The sequence below is a fragment of the Chlorocebus sabaeus genome, chromosome 11, assembly GCF_047675955.1.
Source record: "Chlorocebus sabaeus isolate Y175 chromosome 11, mChlSab1.0.hap1, whole genome shotgun sequence".
In the NCBI taxonomy this organism is placed as follows: Eukaryota; Metazoa; Chordata; class Mammalia; order Primates; family Cercopithecidae; genus Chlorocebus; species Chlorocebus sabaeus.
This window is the reverse complement of record NC_132914.1, coordinates 122,591,561-122,605,853: the sequence shown is the minus strand read 5'-3', so window position 1 is coordinate 122,605,853 and position 14,293 is coordinate 122,591,561. Positions and strand designations below refer to the sequence as shown.

Sequence of the window (14,293 nt, the reverse complement as noted above, 5' to 3'; positions counted from 1 at the left end):
AGGTGATTTGTCTGTCTTGGCCTCCCAGAGTGCTGGGATTACAGTGTGAGGCAGTGCACCCTGGCCAGTCATTTTTGTAGTGGCAAAAGACCAGAACCAAGCCAGTGTCCATCAGTCGAGGAGTGATAACACAACCTATGGGCCAGCCGCATGATAGAATGTGGAAGGACAGCACTTGAAAAAAATACAGCTCTTTGTCAGAGAAGGTTCTCCAGACATACTGTGTGTTAAGTGGAAAAAAACAAGGTACCAAACAGTACTCATGGTTTGCTACTGTCTATGAAGGCAAAGCAAATTATACATAGGGAAACATATACAGCATATATATATATATATATATATATATATATATATATGCATAGAAAAGTACATTTCTATGCTTTTCTATGCATGAAATATCTCTGAACACACTGGGGGGAAATGCTAATCATGTCGACTACCTGTGCAAAAGAAAACTGGATTGCTGAGGGTACGATGGAATTTTTTAAATTATAATCACTTTTATACTTTTTGAAATTTGAACCATATCAATGCATTATGTCTTTGAATATTTTAACAGTTTTGTTCAGGTATACTTGGCATCCAATAAAATGTACCCATTTAAAGCGTATGGTTTGATGAGTTTAGCTACAAAGTTGTGCAACCATTGCCACAATTTAGTTTTAGAATACTTCCTATACCCCAAAAGCTCCCTATGTTCACTGACAGGTAATCCCTCTTCCCACTCACAGCCCTGGCAACTATTAATCCGCTTCTGTCTCTGCAGGCTTGAATGTTCTAGATATCCATAAACATGTGTAGATACATGTATTAGTCTGTTCTCATGCTACTAATTACCCAAGACTGGGCAATTTATAATGAAAAAGAGGTTCAATGGACTCACAGTTCCACATGGCAGGGGAGGCCTCACAATCATGGTGGAAGGTGAAGGAGGAACAAAGGCACACCTTACACGGGGGCAGGCAAGAGAATGTGTGCAGAGGAACTGCCCTTTATAAAACTATCAGATCTCGTGAGACTTATTCACTATCACAAGAACTGCACAGAAAAAACCTGCCCCCATGATTCAAATACCTCCCACCAGGTCCCTCCCATGACACATGGGGATTATGAGAGCTACAATTCAAGATGAGATTTGGGTGGGGACACAGTCAAACCATATCAACATACAATATGGAGACCTTTGTGCCCAGCTTCTTTTATTTGGCATAATAATTGATAAGCCACCAATGTTATTACATTTATCAGTAGTTCGTGCCTTTTTATTCCATCGTATGGGTGTCCTAAATGGTGTTCATGCATTCACTAGTCGATGGACATTTAGGTTGTTTCCAGTTTGGGGCAATGACGAATAAACATTTATAAAGAGGTCTTTTTTTTTAGGTAGAAATCTAGCAGGGGAATTAATGGGTCATATGGTGGTGTATCTTAACTTTTAAGCAAACTGATGAACCAGGAGAGCTTGGTGGCTCACACCTATAATCCCAACACTTTAGGAGGCCAAGGTGGGTGGATCACCTGAGGTCAGGAGTTTGAGATGAGCCTGGCCGACATAGTGAAATGCTAACTCTACTAAAAATACAAAAAATTAGCTGGACATGGTGGTGCACACCTGGAATCCCAGCTACTTGGGAAGCTGAGGCAGAGGAATCGCTTGAACCTGGGAGGTGGAAGTTACAGTGAGCTGAGATCACGCCACTGTACTACAACCTGAGCAACAAGAACAAAACTCCGTCCAAAAAAAAAAAAAAATGACTCATTTTCAAAAGTGACTACACCATTTTACATTCCCATCAGTACATAGAGGATTACAGTTTCTCCACATCCTTGCCAAAACTTGATATTGTCAGGTTTTTCATTTTAGTCATTCCATTGGTTGTGCAGTAGTATCTCGTTATGGTATTAATTTGCCTTTTCCTAATGACTAACAGTATTGGGGATATTTTCTGTCTTCAAAACATAAAATGTAAAAGTTTGGCTCAGTAACAAATTGAAATTGAGAGATGTCACATAACAGGACCTCTGGTTTCTCTCCCCCAAAATCAGAAAAATCTACCACTTCTTTGGTCTACATTGCATGTATCCAGATCCAGCACCTCTTTTCCAGAACTCTCCATTCCTAATTTTTCTGATTTAGACAGGCAAGACCAATGCATATGCTGAATATCAGTAGCATCTTCAGTGGGGCCTGGGGCAGCATCTTTAAATCCACACACCAGTGGTTCCAAGTCAAAGATAAGGGCCTTCCTCTTAAGTGGAACAAATAAAGTTACAAACGCGCTCAGGTGAGGTTCTACCACCCGATGAGTCTGCTGAAAATTTACCAAAAACATTTTGGTTTTCAGAGGTTTTGGAATCTGGAATCACAGATAGAAAGATAATGGGTGCACAACATCTCCTCCTTCTAGACAGTGTGTTGCTTTCCATATTCCCCGCAGTCCCAATGTCTAAGACCAGCCTGACCCCAGAGCATTTTCCCTTGCCCCTATGGTGCATGGTGTTTCGGGAGCAGGCTCATGATTCATTTAAATGCATTTGTTTCCATTTAAATCGGCCAAAGACTGAGGTCAACTCAGCTCCCGCCTTGTGGCGCCGTTCCTGTACTTAAACACAAGCATGGAAACAGGCCTGAGCTCTTTAAAGAGCAAACAAACCTGTCCTCCTCCTAGCCAAGCTCACCCCGGCAATCCCACCGGGACCCCCTAACGTCCTCTCCAGTGCAACAGGCCGGTTCCACATGCTAATAAAAGCTGACTGTTTCAAAGCCTGCTGGCAAATCTTATTAAAGTAATCCCCCTCCCTGAACCCAGATTATTACAGCCACCTTTATGGTAGAATAAAAATTAATTTTCTCAGCTATAATAAGAGCGATAAGAATGAATCACTTGGGACCAAATAAAGATTACAATTAGCTCCAACAGAATAAGTCTAAATTTAACGTAGGCCAGCAATTTATTTGCTCCTATTTTCTCTCTGGTGCCTGCATGAATGAGGCTGCTGGATCAGACCTCCTCGCCAGCTGGGCCATTGTTGATACAGTTACATGAGGGGCTCCAGCAGGACGGTGAGGCTCCAAGCCAGCCCCTAAAAGGCCAAAGCTCAGTGCAGGACCCAGAGACATCACAGGAGAGTCCAGGCAAGGGAGGCCAGTCCTTGTAGAAAAGGTGAATTGTGGTGCCCTAGACCGGTGGCTTCTTTTGTCTTTTTTTTTTTTTTTAAGGCAGAGTCTTGCTCTACTGCCCAGGCTGGAGTTCAGTGGCACAGTCAGGGCTCACTGCAGCCCTCGACCTCCCGGGTGCAAGTGATCCTCCCACCTCAGTCTCCCAAGTAGCTGGAACTATGGGCACAAGCCATCACGCCCAGCTAATTTTGTTTATATTTTGTAGAGACAGGGTCTCACTATGTTGCCCAGGCTGGTCTTGAACTCCTGGACTCAAGCAATCCTCCCACCTCTGCCTCCCAGAGGGCTGGGATTACAGGTGTGAGCCACCGCACCTGGCCAGTGGCTCCCTTCTGATCACTGGACCTATGTGATAATTGAGCCCCTTGGTATCCATCTCCCTCCTGGTAACTGCACCCCAGTTTTTCTTTGGGAACTACCTTCTTCTCACTCTCTCCCATGTTTCAGGCAGTGGCAATTCCACCCTCATTTACAAGAATGAGTACCTGATCCAAGCCCAGCCAATCAGAGACCCAATGTAGGTCAGCGGGAATAAGGCGTAGGACTTCTGCTTGAAACATCTGATGAGAATGCTTTATTGCCACTGGGCTTTACTATGAAGATATCTTATCCCCCATGTGAATGTGTAAAATTAAGCCAATCCTCAGAGGAAGTGCAAGACAAGGAAAGATACTGGATCCTGGTAACACTATTTGAACCCCTGGATCAAGCCATACCTGAAGCTGTAGCTCTCTGCTTTTCAACTACATGCGTCAATAGCAGGGGGTGTCTAGCCTTTTAGAGGGTTGAGAAAACAGGATTCCACCTGCCAGGACATGATACCCCAGATCTAGTTCTCAGGCAAATGAGAAAGAGGGTGATACACGGAGCATGAAGACTGATACTTCAGTCTTCATGAGCAATGCTGAGATAATGTCCCATCAAGACCGTGGGTGCTCCCTCAGGGTTATCTGGACAAGAAGCTCTCAGCTTCCCATAGTACCTGGGGCTCTCATCTGTAAAGGGAAGAGTGGCCCCAGCCTCAGCTTCCCATTCCCTGAGATCTCCAGGTGTGGGCTGCCGGCTTCCTTAGACAATGTCCATAAATCCAAACTGTCTGGTGTCAAAAGCTTGAGAATTACTCCACCAACAAGGCTGCTTCCTCTCAATCAAAACTTAGGTGAGCCAGGAGTGTATGCATTCCTGTTACACTAATTGTTATGCAAGAGAAATTCTTGCACCCAGCGCATAACAAGTGACCAAGTGGACAGACCCCACTTTCATGACAAAAAGGAACATAAATGTTCCTGAAAAGGCTCTGCTTTGGGGACATCTCAGGCCAGACAGCTGCAGTATAGCAAGCACCTCCATCCACTCTCTCTTGGTTTGGACAGAGCCCCTGCCCTCTGGGGTCCAGCCTCTCTATCCTCAGAGAGAAAGGCTTACCCCAGATCAGAGGGTGGACAGGCTGCCCCCGACCCCATTCTGAGTCAACAAGAAGGAAGGCAGCCCAGCCCAGCCCTGAGGGGAACCAGAGAGTCAGTGCCCATCTCAGCGGGGTGGGGAGGGTAGTCTGAGGTCACCATCAGCTGTGGATCTGTGACGGGTCAGGGTTAGTCTGTAGCCACATGAAGGGCAGCAGGGTGTGTGGCCAGAGCAGAAGAGAGGCTTCCAGTCAGTGTGGCTCAAAACCAACCAGTCCTCCTGGGGTTTGAACATAAGATGGCAGCCTCGTTAACGTGGAGGCGTTGGGACGCATACTGGAGAGCCGAGTTCTCATTATTTCTCCCCTCGTCCTCTGCCTGTCCCTCTCACCGTGTGGATGGAACGATTGTTCACTATCATCATTAACAGCATCTACTGTGTGTTGTTCATAGTACACTGCCACCGGCTCTGAGCCAAACATGCTACACGTGCCACCATCTCTGCAAATCCTCCCATCAGCCCCGGGAGCCGTAGTCACAGGGACAAAATTCTCCCCATTTTACAACTGAGGAAACTGACATTCAGAGAGGACACAACTCTTATCCAAGGTTCACCAGGACCTAAGCCACCTCCAACTGATGCTCTTACCACTGGGCCACCTGCCCTGAAACCCAGGATTATATCATGGCCTCTGGGGACAACCAGGGGACCGCAGTGGGTCAACACCAGCAAGAGAGGTTAAGGACATCCAGTCCACTAACTTCCAGACTCATTTTTTTTTTTAGCTATGCAAACTGTTATTCAAATAACATTTTAATTGATTATGTAACATTTTTTACAAGAGGATTTTTATAATACAACAAATATACCTGGACCAACCATCCAAGTTAAGAAACAGGTCACTGCACATGGAATCAACCCAAATGCACATCAACAGCAGACTGGATAAAGAAAATGTGGTACATATACACCATGGAATACTATGCAGCCATGAAAAGGAATGAAATGTCTTTTGCAGGGATATGGATGGAGCTGGAAGCCATCATCCTTGGCAAACTAACACAGGATCAGAAAACCAAACACTGCATGTTCTCACTTATAAGTGGGAGCTGAATGGTGAGAACACACGGATGTGGTGGGTGGGGGATAACACACACTGGGGCCTGTCAGGGGTGGGGGTGGGAAGGGAGAGCATCAGGAAAAACAGCTAATGCATTCTGGGCTTAATACCTAGGTGATGGGCTGATAGGCACAGCAAACCACCATGGCACACATTTACCTCTGTAACGAACCTGCACACCCTGCACATGCACCCCAGAACTAAAGATAAAAGTTGAAGAAAAATAAATTCATTAAAAGTTCTATTTGAGGAAGGAAGGAAGGAAGGAAGGAAGGAAGGAAGGAAGGAAGGAAGGAAGGAAGGAAGGAAGGAAGGAAGGAAGGAAGGAAGGAAGGAAGGAAGGAAGGAAGGAAGGAAGGAAGGAAGGAAACAGGTCACTGCCAACGCAGCTGAAGTCGTCTGTGGTCCCTCCCCAACCACAGTGCCCTCCTGACCCCAGAGGTAAACCCTTTCCTCAACTTGGGATTCACCATGCTGTGAGTTTTTTTACTTGTATTGTAGTATATAATGCCTACCTATGGTAAGATATGTTGTATCGTTTCTAGATTTTATATAAATAGTATTGTACTCTATGATTCTACAACTTGCGTTTTCCACCCAACGCTATGTCTACGAAAGTTACATTTATTGACACACATTGCCGTAACCCACTCACTTGGCTACTATTTGGTATCCCATTGTATGGAAATACCATATGGATCCATTCTCCTGCTGGAAGTTTAGGTTGGTTCCAAGTATCTGTGATTATATACAATGTTTTAAGAAACAATTCTCACACACGTCTTTGTGTTTATATTTGCATTTCCACTTACCTAGGAGTGGAGTTTCTGAGTTGTTTAAGGGGAAAAAACACCCTTACAGAGAAAGCTGATGAAGAGAACCACTGAGAGCTCCCCAGATACAGCAAGGAGGGCAGGTCGGGGCCCCTCAAAGTCACACTGGCCACCCCTTCTGGCAGCCCCAGAATGTAAAGGCTCCAGGTGGAAGCCCAGCCCTGGAGGTCACTTGCCAACAGGTGGGAGACTCCACTAGGCTGATGATGGAGGAGGATTGAGATGATGAGGGGATCTGTCTCCACGTTGGGAAGGCAGCACTATCCTTTGATGATGACCCCCTCACTCAGGCCAGCACTCCTCACCAAAACCCAAAGTCCTGCTCCGAGCCCAGGAAAAGGCAAGGACAAAAGACTGAAGGGGAGCACCCCTACTTCTCAGTTCTGCCCATCGGGAGAGCGCAGTGGATCCATGCTGCCATTGCGTGGTGATCTTGCACAGCAGAGACTGATGGGCAGTGGAGACTCAGCCTTTTACATAGATGCACCTGCAGCAATGTGAAGCTGCAGGTCAATTTAAACAACCGTGCCTAATAGTCACACAGTGTGCACTCCGGGCAAGGTGCTTCCAATCACTTTCGGTGTACCAAGCCATTCTAATCCTCTCAACAACCCAGGTTCTACGATCAGCTCCATCTAAGAAGGAAACTGAGGCACAGAGAGGGGAAGTCACTTGCCCAAGGTCAACAGATGGGAGTCTCCGCCTGGCTGATGATGGAGAAGGATCGGGATGACAAGGGGTTCTGTCCCCAAGTTGGCACTATTCTTTGATGGGGAGCCCCCATTATGCTTCCAGCCCTCTCACCACCCTGCCAGGAACAAGAGGTAGGTGGGCTGTGGTGGGTAGGCAAGGAGAGAAGGCCTGACCAAAGGCTCTGGCTGAGAAAGAGCAGATGTACTTATTTATGGGGGACCTTAGGGAAGTCACATCAGTCCTCCTGCCCTGCTTCCAATCCTCCCATGGCTCCCATCTGACTCAGAGTAAAAGCCCAAATCCTCACGGTGGCCTGTAGTACGGTCTGTGGGATGGTCCTTCTCGCTGCTCTGTCCCCCTCGCTTACATCACTGCAGCCCCGCACTTCGTGTCTAGTGGACATCTGGCACCATTCCACCACAGGACCTTTGCGCTTCCTGCCCCCCATCTCCAGGAATGAGCTGCCCCAGGTCTTTATATAGTCAGTCCCTTCCTGGTACTCAGACCTCAGCTGACACATCAACCCCTCAGTGCTGCCTTCTTGGACCACCTTCTAGAAAATAGCTTCATGGAAGCCAGGTTAAAGGTACACAGGACCTCTCTGTACTCTTTCTGCAGCTTTTCTCTACATTTAAAATTGGTTCAAAATAAAGCATTTTAAAAAGGAAGGAAAAGAACTCTTTAGCTTGGTATATTGAGGAAAAGCAAGGTTAGGATGCCTGACATAGAGCAAAAGAAAGAGTGGAAAGAGACGCTGCTCAGAATCAGGGCAGGGGCAGGCCATGCAGCCGCTGCCCCTAATCCCCACCAGAAGGAGTTTGGATTTTATTCTCAAAGGTGCCTCAAGCAGGGCAGCAATGAAGCACATCAGCGATTGTCCTGTAGAGGAGGAATTAGATTTATCCTGTGTAATCCCTGGAATCCAGGATGGACTTGATGGGGAGGCAGGTTTGGATCTGTGTAGAAAGAATGTTCCAACACGTAAAGACAGAAGAGGAGGTAATGAGCCCTCCTCCTCTGAGTTGGGCAACTTGAAGCTAAGGGAGTGCTTGTTGGAGAGAATATTCAGGGAACTCAGTATCCAGGACAAACTCTGCTACTCTAAGACCACCTGTGTCCCCAGAAAAGCCAGCCAGGTGAGGGGGATGCTGATCTTCCATTTCCACAACATCCGGGGGGGGTGCCCAGGGTCCCCTGCCTGTTGTCCTAAGTACCTCCATTATAACCACCTCCAGAGCATCCTCAGTCTCTGGAGCCACTGCTGGGCAGACGTCAAGGGCTGCAAACTGCTGGTGTGCATGACAACAATTGGCCAAGTAGCAACTGCTATCTTTAGACGGGGAATGGGGTCTCCTGTTCACTCCAAGTCCCATCACCCCTTAACCACCAAGAGGCAAGTGACACAGAATCTGAGGCTCAAATCCCAGCTCTACTGCCTTCTAGTTGTGTGACCTTGACCAAGTGATGCCATCATTCTGTGCCTCAGTTTCCTCATCTGTAAAACAAGGATCATGGTACCCACGGCATCAGGGCTATCGTGAGGATTGCTGAGTTAAGATACACACAAGGATTCAGAGCAGTGGCTGGAAAATAATAATAGTGTTAACAATTCCTATTATTGGCCGGGAGTGGTGGTTCATGCCTTTAATCCCAGCACTTTGGGAGGCCAAGGCAGGCGGACCACTTGAAGTCAGGAGTTTGAGACAAGCCTGGCTAACATGGTGAAACCCCATCTCTATTAAAAACACAAAAATTAGCCAGGCGTGGTGGTGGGCACCTGTAAGCCCAGCTACTTGGGAGGCTGAGGCAGGAGAATCACTTGAACCTGGGAGGCAGAGGTTGCTGTGAGCCAAGATTACACCACTGCACTCCAGCCTGGGTGACAGAGTGAGACTCTGTCTCAAAACAAAACAAAACAAAACAAAACAAAACAAAACAAAATTTCTATTATTATGCACCTTCACGTAGACACAGCATCATCAGTTGGATTCACGCCTGTGCTGATTCCCTAACCCCTAACCTACTTCCTTCTGTGCACACGCTGCCTGGCTCCTGGCACTGGTGGAGTTTGCAAGCCCAGGAGGATGCCTTCTCGAGCCTGTCTAGAGCACACAGGAGAGGAAAAATCCAGAGCAGAGCACTAAATAAACCTGAGCAGCTAACCAGCCCCAACTCTGCCTGCAAGTGTAGACAGGCAAGTGCCCCCAGACTGCCCCCTCCAGCTCCGAGCGGCATCCGCAGACCTCCCACGGGCAGCCAGTGCTCACCAGAGGCACTGTGCACAAAGAAGACATTTCTCAGCTAATTTTTATTCTAATTTCTGAAAGAACAGGCCAGGCAACCTAGATAGTCATTAGCATTGAAGAAAGAAACATCTCATCCCAGCTCCTAACCCCTCAGACTTAGCTGAAAAATGACAGCAGCCTCTGGCAACTTCACTCATTTGAGCTGGAAGAAAAGATCTTTGTGCCTCCCTGGCGAGGGTTCACGACCTCTCGTGCGGTTCCCAGCTTAGAGAATTTGCCCCGTTCAAGCCCTGCTGGCTCAGTCTCTTCCAGGAAGAAGTAGCTGAGCCCCTCGGAGCCCCGGTGCAGGAAGCACCTCCTCAATGCAGCACAAGAGACCCCAGGAAGCCCAGCACCACCTCTGGGGCCCACAGGACCACTTTTCCCCTGTTCCTCGCCCTCGGGGCAGAAGGCAGCTTTGCCTTCCAAACCAGGCTTCTGAGCAAGAAGGAAAGAAAGAGCCTCCCATCTGCTGCCTAGAGTTGGTACTGAATCTCGGCAAAACCTCCAATTACTCTGGAGGAGCTATCGCTGCTGATCTTTGTCAAAATCTCCACATCCCAAGAAGGTGAGACCTCATTACTGTTTCCAGACGCCCACACGGAAGTCAAGGCTGGTTTGCATAGGACTGGAGACTGGGACGTGGCAGCCTGCACCTCGAATTGGAGCAAGACTTTCAGAGAAACAAAACATAATCAAATCCCCTGCACACACTCAGCTAAGCTCTCTGCACACAAGTATACATGAGTTTGCCCGCCACCCAGGCAGGTGCTGGATGACAAGAACAGAGGCCAAAAAGGATGCACTGATCCTGGGGATGATGATTTGAGTTCAATCGGTATTTGTTGAGAGCCTATCATGCGCCAGAACACAGAGACACACAGAGATGTCCTGACAGAGAGGACGTCTGGCCGGACACTTTGGCGACACATAGGACTGGCTAGGTCATATGCGGGGCCCCATGCAAAATGAAAAGGCAGGAGCCTTTCGTCAAAAAGTATTAAGAATTTCAAGAGCATGACACAAAGTTTGGGGTCCTTCTGAGCATAGCATCCCCTGCAACTGCTCCAGTCCCATGTCCGTGAAGCCAGCCTGGGTTGCATATGGCAGAAAATTAACCCAAACCACTGGAGGGAGGAGAGGGGAGGGGAGGGGAGGGGAGAGGGTAAGGGGGAAAAGGAAAGGGGGGGAAGGAGAGGGGAGGGGAAAGGAGAGGGGAGGGGGAAAGGGAAGCGGAGGGAGAATGTGGAGGGGGTGGGAAATGAAGGAAGGGAGGAAGAGAAGGGAGAGAGAAAGGGAAGGAGGATGTAATCCCAGCACTTTGGGAGGCCGAGGTGGACAGATCACGAGGTCAGGGGATCGAGACCATCCTGGCTAACACAGTGAAACACCGTCTCTACTAAAAAATACAAAAATTTAGCTGGGTGTGGTGGCAGGCACCTGTAGTCCCAGCTACTTGGGAGGCTGAGGCAGGAGAATGGCATGAACCCAGGAGGCGGAGCTTGCAGTGAGCCGAGATTATGCCACTGCAGTCCAGCATGGGCGACAGATCGAGACTCCATCTCAGAAAAAAAAGGGAAGGAGGAAGGGAGGAAGAGAAAAAATGGAAGAGAGAAAGGAGGGAGGAAGGGAGGGAAGAAGAAGAGAGGAGAGAGAATGGAAAGAAGGAATGAAAGAATTAAAGAGGAAGGAGGCATCAAGAAAGAGAAAGGAAAAGGAAAAGAGAAATATATGGATCATATAACTAACCATCTAGGAATTGCTTCCATCTGACTGGACACAGGTTCAAATCATCCTCAAAACCAAGGTTTACTGACCCTCGCTAGGTGTCAGCCACTGTTCTAAGAGATTTATATGTATCGACTCATTTACTCATCATCACGAGCCCCTGACCTAGGTATTTCTATGTCCCCATTTTTAAGATGAGGAAACTGAGGCACAGAAAGGTTAGGCAGTTCACCCAAGATTCCAGATTCAGTATGCAGCCAAGCCAGGATTCAAACCCAGGCACTCTCACTCCCAGCTCACAGGACAGATGTCAAATAAAAATCATGCACACAGTCCACATCCTGAGCACGTGCAGGCTTCCAGGAAAGCAGGCGCTTTGGTAGACACATCCCGCGCCCGCTGTCTGCGGAGGCAGAAGGGTTAAAGGAAGAGCTCCCCATTGGTTTAGGGTGTATTCATTAGGGACAGCCCATTCTAGACACCCTCACCCCCACCCTCTGTCCTTTCATAACTCCTCAATAGCACAGAGGACAACAGGATGGGGAAATGGCCACAGTATAGAGCTCACTGTGCCAACTCTGAATCCTGACAGATTTCTGCAAGGTAAAACCTGTAGGAACAGCTCTTAGGGTGAGTGCATTTTAGACATTTCTCAGTGACTGTCCCTGAGTGGAATGCAACCATCCAGATACATTAGCTGTGCCATCCATCAGCCCAGCAGGCTCCAGAAGCAGAGGCCAACCTCCTCAGAGATAGTGGCACTCAGCCTGGGACTCTCCAGAGGACGCTGGGACATCTACCCACAGGTCCCCAGAGGGCACCCCAGGAACAGATCTACAGCAGAGCTTTTCATTTTTAACGTGAATTTCTTGCTAACCTTTAAAAATGGGGAGTTCAAGCCCTGGCATCCTGAAGAAATGGCTGATCCCACATCCAGAGCAAGACATGTACCAGATGAATCTGGAGGATCTTGTGCCAAGGCATAGGAAAATGCTCTTACTGATGGGGATGCACCAAAAGGACATGCGAGGCAGCTGGAAGGAGCACCTGCTGGGCGACGATGGGATGATTTAGAGCATCCAAACAGCTAATGACTCCGTGGGTTGAAACCCATCAAATATACTAAAATTCATGAGCTCACAGTGATACTAACAAACCAGCATACAGAGAGTCTATCGGGCTGGATTTCTGGCTTCTCTTGAAAACCTGGAAGATCTGAGAGCATTAGACCTATACTCTCATATGATGGCAGTTGGATGGAGCTGGGAGCAGCTGTCCGCCTTGCAGGCAGGGCACAGGCCCTCCACTTTGCCACAGTCCTCACCACTCCCTATTACTGCACCGGAGACAGAGTGCTCATTGTTTGTATATGAGCACCTGCTTCACTCCTTTATGCCATGTACCTGCTACTTCGGTCTAAAATAGCCTTCTGATCTGGAGCATCCCTAATCTAGCAGTTCCTGGAGGTCAGATCTGGCCTAGCTTCTCTAGACTGCTTCCAAAAGACCAATGATCAGAAGGAAATATCATGCTATTGAAAAACGATGGGCCACATTCCCCACCCAACCTCCCTGTACCCGCCACACATCCTCTGGCCTGCCCACTCTCTGCCGTTTGGTTGGGGTTCTGTGCAGAGGGACAGTGGGCTATGATTTGCATTTTCAAAGGCTCATTCTGGCTCCTTGATGAGAACAGACTGGAAAGAGACACGCATGAGAGAAGCAAGATGCTAGAAAGAGCTTCAGCAGATTCCAGGCAGGAGATGATGGGGCTTGGATCAGGGTGGAAGAGAGAAGATGGGCCAGAACCCTGGGAATTCAAAGCTAGAGGTGGCAACTCACTGATGGATAGGATGTGGGATGTGAAAGGAAGAGAGAAGCTGGGATGACGCCAAGGTTTTCAACCTGAGCAAACTGGAAGGATGGAATTGCCGTCAGCTGCCACGTGTGTTCTGGGAAAGTATGATTTTCATGTCTCTTTAAATTAATTGAAATCCCAATTAACTTTTATTTAAAATTACCATTCCCAAGCAGCTGTTGCCTGCCTCCCCTCATAACCTAGAATCAAAATGGCACTGTCTTGTAACGGTGACCCGGTTTCTCTATGACTAACAAACAGGGATGCCAAACGGGTTGAGTGCCAGCGAGCCAGGAGCATCCGTAAGAAAGAATCTCCCTTTAAAGGGCCACTGCTGCAAGATTCTTCTGCAAACCCCAGTACACACCCACCTTTTGTCACGCTCAATTATGTCTAAGAAGATGTGAGCAGTGTCTCAGCCCATCTTCCCAAAATAGCCCAGAAGAGCAAGCAGGAAATATTCCACCCCGAAAGGTCTTTCACTGAAGAGTTGGGAAGCTCTGGAAACAGGTGCATGTAATTGAACAGCCTCGGACACCAGTACTCAGTGATGGGCCACTTGATGTGACAGCGTATTTCATTTCTATAATTGCTCGGCCTGTGCCTTGAGTCAAGGAGACATCCTAAAACCGTTTCTCACATCCACACACCCATTAGCAGATGAAAGGGAGGTGCTCTCCCAAAGCCTCTAAATGTACTATGCCTCTCATTGTTCGGTAAGACCCACAACCACCGTGGGGGTGTTGCAGGGGGGAGGTCAAAGTGTTTCTCTGTGAGGCTGGCTGCTGTTGCCATGGTAACCAGAGGCCTACCAGAGGAAGCGGCCACTGAGAGACAGCCCCACAGGAGACCCGTGGCTGGAAGCTTTCCGAGTAGAGAAGTCTCACCTCCCTGGGGTAGGGGGTGGTTATGTAGACTTGAAGAGGGCAGTCTAACTCACATGCCTGGGTTCAAACCCAAGTTTCCCTGCTGATTAACTGTGTGAACCCTGGAGCTTACTCAAGAGCTCTGCACCTCAGCTTCCTCATCTGTAAAATGGGAGGGACCACAGGTGTAGCAGGGAGCTAAGGAGACAGGCAATGTGCCTAGCAAACAGGAGCCCTCAACAATCCTGCTACAATTCCCAGCCACTGTCCACACCGCCACCTCTGTCCAGGTCTCCCACAAGCCATGCCACTGCCTGCCAGGAGAT

At 48.2% G+C, this 14,293-nt stretch overlaps 1 protein-coding gene across 1 annotated transcript in view; it reads right to left on the bottom strand.

Annotated features, from left to right (window-relative positions):
* The window catches only part of TMEM132B (transmembrane protein 132B), a 464,904-nt gene that overhangs the window by 326,854 nt on the left and 123,757 nt on the right, over nucleotides 1-14,293 (bottom strand). The gene's annotated exons all lie outside the window — the stretch shown is intronic.